This window comes from Balaenoptera borealis (genome assembly GCF_965194805.1).
Source record: "Balaenoptera borealis genome assembly, chromosome: 9".
In the NCBI taxonomy this organism is placed as follows: domain Eukaryota; kingdom Metazoa; phylum Chordata; class Mammalia; order Artiodactyla; family Balaenopteridae; genus Balaenoptera; species Balaenoptera borealis.
Window position 1 is genome coordinate 15,781,726 of NC_138873.1, and position 8,043 is coordinate 15,789,768.

Here is an 8,043-nt window from a genome sequence, read left to right on the forward strand (position 1 = left end):
GCCAGTTGCCCTTGACTCATCCACGCAGCTGCCCAGGGACCTGCTGTTACACTTCATTAGCTCTCTGATGACAGGTGTAGCTCAACTTTATGTCAAGCAAGAAGGAACTCAGTTGTGTGGGCAAACATCCCTCGTTCACGTTTGACAAAGCCTTCCTAAAGTAATAAAATGATGAAACCTTCCTAACTCCTCTCTAGCTGGATACCTCATCCCCTCAACCGCCTCTGACTCTCTCATCGTCTAACCTGGTTCTATGAATGCAGAAGCTGTTTACAGAGTCCCTCTGCCAGTGCCTGGGTCATTCAAAGACACCCCCATAGGTGGCCCACAAAGAGTCCTGTGTGCAAGCATACGGCTGTCACTGATAAAGCCCGTGGGTGGTGAACAGTTCTTTTCACACTTCACATCCTTGGGCTTATCCTGTGATGTGTGTGGGTAGCACCTGTTTGCCTGGCCCATCCTCATCTGAGATTCTGCCTCTTAGACATCTGGGCAGGGTGAGGTGTCTTTTTCCTTTCTCTTAATGCAACAGCTTGTTCCTGAGTTCTGCATGTCCAGCTGTTATGTCTGCTCTGCTTGTTAAAATACTCATTGGAACTAACCAATAAGATCACCCATTTAAATATTTTCTGCACTCTGCTTTTAGGGTAAAGAAACCAGGCAATCTAAGGAAGCAAACATCTCATGGCTTTTGAAAAAATAAGCAAACAGCAAAACATCTTCCAGAATGAGTTGGTTCTAATACAGATTTAACCTGGTTTCTTACACTTGCTACATTAACTCAATAATCCTACCCGATGTTTAGAATAAACAGGTACACTGGGGCCCCTCATCAAACATCAGACAGCACTATTGGATTCAATATTTTACCTTAAATTAGGAAATCAAACTAAGTTTTTAGAAATAAATATCAACTAACAGAATGAATGGCAAAGAAAGAGGGAATGACTGGCATTCTTAGGGAAAAACTCATTTTCTGATGAGTATGGTCAAGATCTTATTCTCATAATCATCATAATCATAGCCCACTTTTCACTGCATAGGGTACTTGACATCCATTATCACTGTTCTTCCCAGCAGCCCAGAGACATGGGTCATCTTATTCTCCTTTTATCCATGAGAAGACTGGAGATCATCTGACAGTTAAACAGACTGGTCTTTTGGCAAGGAAGCAGGACAGACGTATTTTCAACTGAGACATGCTTGACGCCAAAACCCATGTTCTTGCTTTTATGCCAAGCATCCAAAACAAAATGTTCACTAAATCTTAACAGTCAATTTAATTCAGCAGTTTCTGAGCACCTACCATGTTTTGGTTGTGATAAGGAGGACAGAAATTAATAAGTTACAGCCTTCAGTTGAGCACAAACACCTTCTTTAGGGAATCTTTCAGAACAAACAAACACTTTCAGAAAATTTTCCTAATTGGGCCTGAGGTACTAACTTGACTCTTCATTCAATTTTTTTTAACCAACCAGCTGATTTAGCTATCAAAATGGCAACTCCCACAAAATTAAGCATTCTACCTTTGGTCATACATCTAACCCCTCAACTAATAAAAAACTTTAATATGATTTCTCCTAAAGAAGGAGATGGAAATGTCTTTTCTTGTCACACCATGAAGACCAGTAAACATCTTATATTAGTCCTATTTGTTTTAGATTACAATGAGGGATTATCATATATGAGACCATTGAAAAGAAGCAAAACTAAGCATTAGTCCAAGGTTTTTTATGTGACAGGGTTGGTGTGTGGTTTCTAAAAAATTATAATTTCATATGCATAACGGCAATTGCTAGAAAGGAATTCTGTAACAAGAGTTAGTTATGTGAGCGAAATTGGTTTATATTTCAGGTTACAAGGTAGGCAGACACTGTGGCCCAGAAGAAATTCCCAGAAGTAGTTCCCAGAAGAAGTTGTTAATGTGTCTATTTGTGAACATTTTTGGTGTTTTTAGTCTCCCGAAGCACCTGGGACTGACCTCTGTGGGAAACAACACAAAGTATAAACAGATCATTGTTTGTAAGTACTCCAAAGGATGTTTCTAGAATATGCTTCTGTAGGTGAATAAAGCTGGTTATTGTTGAGCCTTTCTTCACCAAAAAATAACAACGCTGATTTAGTAGGCTGTTTTGGAAAAGAGCCTAGTAAAATCTGTTGCAGAGTTAGGATTTACTTTGAAAAATTTCTCTGTTTTTAGAAGTTTGCTGATGGAGTATTTTCTTTCCTTAAGTGATATTTGTCAAACTGTTTCAAATCTGTTTTGGAATGAAATTGGGAATTAAAAACTTCGTATAAAAATTTAAGTGTAATAAAATATAATTCAATAATGCCCATGTTCTCTAATATCCAAAGTATTTGATCGATTACAAACTTTCCAATAGTAACCATCTCTTAAGTCAATGTCTAATCTTTCATGACTTCATGGAAAGAAAAAGTAATTTTAACAAGACCAGAATAAAAGTGTTTTCAATTGCACTTATGAGTCTGTATTTGACCAAAATAAAACTTTGGGTGTGACAGCAAGTGTGTAAACGATGAAGAACCAATTTAGCAACCTATGAGTTGATTAGCCATAGAAAAATTGGGCTTTATTGCTGCAAATCCTCAACCTGGGCCCAGGTGAGTAGCAGCATGAGGTTAGGAAGTGCTGGAAAGTGTCTGAATCAATGTGGAGCAGGTTGAGAGGAGATTTTATTTATTTTTCAAATTCTTAAATAATTTACTCTGTGCCAGTGCTGTTCGAAGTTCATTATAGTTGTTGATGCATTTAGTCTTCATAAGGCTCTAATTAGCTAATTTAGAGATGAGGAAACTGAGGCAAAGAAAGGCTGAATAAGTTGCCCAAAGTCACACACAGTTATTGCTGGAGCCAGGATCCAAACCCAGGCAGCTTGTTTCAGGAGTCTTAACCCTTCAGCACTGTGTTAGGCAGCCTTCCAGATACACCAGCTGTGTGTGTGTATGAACACTTACAAAACTGACCCGGTTTCTATGCAGCTGGCCTACACCTCCCCTGCCCACCTGACTATAACTTTCAAAAAGTTCACGTCTGTGGAGGACGTCTCGTTTCTAGAAGGACACTACTGCAATGGAAATGTATTAACTGGGAAAGAAAGTTCCAAGCTGTACTCAGTGACGTTCAGCAGGAAATTGTTTTCTTCTAAGCTATGAGTCATCAGAGAGAGGCCAGGGCCTTCAAAAATGAAGCACAAGATAACTTTGAAGGTAAAGAGAGAAAACAAATGAGCTCACATCAGGTCCCGCTAGCAGGAGGAAGTTTGGATAGGGACTCCTGAGAAGCCTGAAAAGAACTTTGTGAAATTAGGCCTATAAAAATTCACAGAAGCTTTATTTTTAATAGTGAGAAAAATAGAAACATGTAAATATCCATCAGTAGGGGATTGATTAGTTTATATTCATATGATGAGCTAATCCATAATCACTAAAAGATGAGATTCTATACATTAAATCGGGTATGATCCTATTTGGTAAATATGTATGTAAATTAGTGCTGTGAATGTATGAAACATCTCAAGAGAATACACTTAAACTGAAATCAGTGATTATCTTTGAGGGATGGGATTTCTGGAAATTATACATTTTGTGCTTATATTTCAGAATTATTTATACTTTTGACTGAATATGCATTACCTTTGTAAGAATGAAAAATCATAAAGAAATTATTTTATTCTTTTTTTTCTAGAGGAGGTAAGCACGTGTGTTAAGCGGCAGAAAGGGGGAAGGGGGAGATTAGCAACATTAATAAAGGGCTGTGCTTTGGATGTTCAGAAATGGCTTTGCTCTCTCTGCCACACTCCCTTAACCCCACAAACATTGCTTTTATTCAACTGCACTTTGGTGTTATCCCGTTGGCCTCTGGAGAAACATAAGAAACAGGTGCACAAAATTTGTCACTGTATCTAACGAAGAAGACATTGTTGATGATGTTGTCCATTACATCTTGGTTCTTCCTATATGAGAATTCACAGGAGACATTTTTCTCCGGTCTCATTATCATAAAAAGTTACTTCTCTCAACAGCCGGGCACCTTACCTTAAGGACACTGTGATTCTTGTGAGTCATCTTGCATACCTCTTTGCTTCGTCTATTGGGAGGCTTAGAGATAAAATTCTCACCTGTCTAGCAGCCGTACAGAACCAGCTGGCACAGATCTGAGTATGTTATTCTGGCAGCCAACTTTGCTGTGATTCTTTTGTATTTTATGTATCTTTGCAGGGTGCCTCAAAGAATCCATTTCAAAAGTAAGTCATTGTTGAATACCCAGTTAGTAACAGGTGTTACTTTTGCAAATGCACACCTTTGCAAAGGGCATCAGTTTGGACTGAGAGGAACCTAGTGTTTCATGCAGGTGTCGTAAGGACCATATCTGCTTTTATCTGTTTTACAGACTGCGATTATAGGCGGAACTTCAGTTAACAAAAGGATTCAGCTTCCTGAAAAATAGGTTTTAAAACCTCTGAAATAGAAGCAGACTTGTATGCATTTTGAGGCATGAACTTGAATTATTTTATAAAACATATTTCAGGTATTAAATTACACACAATATTCTTTCTATATCTTCACCTGTCATTATATATATGATTTACTGATTATTTTAACCTTGACCACATGTATCCCTTCAGCCAACCCCATCTTCTTTCTCTGGTTCAGAGCCAAACTTCACAGGACCTGTCTTCACCCACCGTCTCCATTTGCCCACCCCCTGCTCACCACCCAACCATCTGATTGTTTGTTTCCCTCATCATCCTATTAAAACCAGCCACAAAAACCTCCAGGTCATTAAGTTCCATGAACATGTTTCAGCTTTTTGACTTCTCAGCAGCATTAATGCAGTGGACTACACGTTGCCGTAAGGCTCCTGATTGTTTCTGGAGGCTCTGGCTGACCCCCTTCCTCTGTGAGCTTATCTTCCCTTCATGGCCATTAACATCTTGAGTTCCCCAAGGCACTGCCTACATCCACTCTTCTCACCTGGTTCATGTCCCACAGTGATCCCATGCCTGCCTGTGTTTTCAATGATAATACTCCAGGGTCTCCCAAATTTGTATCTCCAGGCTCAACCCCTCTTCTCACTCCAGACCTATGGGTCTGCCTGCTTATTCAAGAGCTCCTTTAGGGTGACTTCACACCCAACAGGACCAAAACTGTGTTAAAGATGACCTCATGATCTTCTGCATCAGCCTGTTCTTCTTGCAGGGTTTCTTGCCTGATTGACTGACACTCTCTTCCATCTGGTTCTACAAGCAGAAGCCTAGGGCTTCCCTGCCCCTCAACTCCCAATTTTTATCCATCTATACGGTTCTCATAGATCTCTCTATACCCCTTGGTCTCCACAGCCACCACTTCAATCCAAGCCACCATCTCCTCTCACTGGAGTTATTTCAATGGCCTCTTAACTGGTTCTCCTTAATCTATGCTTACCTGTCTTCAGTAACATTCTTCATGCCGCAGTCAAAGTGAAAAAGCTCATCATACCCACTCACTAACTTCCCCTTCTTGGCTTGACACGTGACCTCCCATTGCTCTTAAAGTAAAATCTTTCACGTGACCTAAAAGGTCCTGCATGGCCTCACTTTACCTAAGTCTCTACTACACTTTCTTTGCTCCAGAATCTTGAGCCTTCTTTGAACATGCCACAGGACCTTTGCATATATTGTTACTTCTGCCTGAAATGTTCACCTGCCTTACTACCCCTTTCCTGTTAATCTTTACTCTTATTCAGATCTCAACCCAAACATTATTTTCTTAGAAAAACCTTCCCTACTCCCAGGAGATCTCTCATGTCATAACTTAACTATCATTTATAGCACTTATCACATTTTGTAATTATACATTTACTGATGAGATTATTGTTTAATGCTTGTATTCACACCAGACCACAAGCTCCAGATTATAGGGAAAACCTCAGTTACTGTTCATTATTACACCTCCAGCAACTAGAACAGTATTTGACCTCTGTAGGTGCTTGGGAAATATTTCTGGAATGATTAATTAAAGAATTAAATCCTGCTTGTTATATACCTATTATGTATTAATCTTTGTTTCACTGGGCTCTAAAATCAGATGGAATTTTTCATTAGATTCTAGGTCCAGTGTTATTTTGACATGTAATGAGTTGTTAGCAGATTTTAAAAGGAGATAAAAAATATTCCCAAACTAAAAAATTTTAACCAAAATACTGGGATGACCCTTTAAGAGGATAACAAGAATTATACCTTATACATTAAAACAATCAAGACCATATTTAATGATCACAGCTAATTAGAAAAAAATAAATAAATAGCTCAATATGAATTATTAGAGTTTTTATTGTTAAAAAATAATTTTAGGATTTATTAGGAATAATGATATAATCCTAAGTGACAATGTTGAACAAGCAAAATCTTTGTGGACTAAATTGTTACCCTTACAAAAATAATGGTTGAACTTGAAAAGTAGAAGACCAACAAAATGAGCAGATATTCAGATGAGTGATTTACTAATCGATTTCCTCTGCATCAGCGTTCATGTCTTTAAAGACCCATGCCCTTCTTGCTAGGTAGGGAGGTTGAGGTGCTAAAGTGAATCTTCAAAGATCAACATTACAGAGTGATTTTCTCTTTGTGAGCGACATTATTGGCTACCCAGCACTTCTCTTCTAAGCTCTCCTTATTTTAGATTACAGTTCAATTTTGTCCCCTAAATTGTGCATGCTATCTCATTTTTATTACTGACATTAGAATGGGTGAAGTAATAAAAAAAAGATTTATTCTTTACAAAGGGCCTATTGTGACTTTGCTGCTTCTTGTTCTACTCTTCCCAAGTCTCTGTCAAGACTTTGACAGATGAAGATGCTATACATGCAATAGATTCTGAGTTACTCAGTGGGATTTCTTAGATGAGTTACTTTTCATTTATTTGGGAAAGTGCTGTAAGTGGAAAGGGAGGACTGAAACTGCATGAAAGCCTGGGAGCTACCAGCCACTGAATCATGAAACCGGTTCAGAAGGGACTCGATCTAATACAACATACATGTCCCATAAATTGATAAATTGAACTTCATCAAAATTAAAATGTTCTGATCTTTAAGAAGACACTGTTTTAAAAAATGAAAAAAAAAGAAGACAAGCCAAATATGGGGGGAAATATTTGCAAAATCACAGATCTGCTAAAGAACTTGTGTCCAGAATAAAGAATCTTAAAACTCAATACTAAGCAAAAAGCTCAATTAAAAAAAATAGCAAATGCTTTGAGTAGACACTTCATCAAAGAAGATATACAAATGATAAATAAGTCTATGAAAAGGTGCTCAATATCATCAGTCATTAGGTAAATGCAAATTTAAACCACAATGAGGCACTACTATATTAGAAGGGCAAAAAATCAAATCAAACCAAGACAGAACTGACATTAACTGCTGGTGAGTATGTGAAGCAACTGGAACTCTCATATACTGTGGATGCAGAATGGCACAGGCCCTCAGCAGTTTCTTGTAAAGTTAAACATACACTTCCTATACAACCCAGCAATCACACTCCTACATATACATCCAAGTGAAATGAAAACTTATATTCACACAAAAATCTGTACATGATTGTCAATGGTGGCTTGCTTTTTAATTGCCAAAAACAGGAAACAACCCAAATGTCCACGAACTGGTGAGTGTATCATCTATCTGTCACACATCCGTACACTGGAATACTATTCAGCAATAAAAAAGAACAAAGGACTGAAACAGAGGCAACGTGGATGAATCTTTTCCATCCTCCATGCCCCATGTCAAATTAGAAGTTCAAGTTCACCTAGGTTGGCAAATGCTCTTAGAACAAAAGCAACTTTGGTGCTTCTCCTTGGCCTTTCCAGGTTTCAGCTTTCAATACGACTTTGGCCTGATTATTCCTTGCTATTGTCTTGATGCTTTGATAGTTTTAAGGAGATGGTTTAAAATCTTTTTATCCAGAATTTTTAGTTGTCAGCAGAAAGATTGATCCAAATAACATAGTCCGCCGTATTACCAGAAGCGGAAGTTGAGTACCTGTA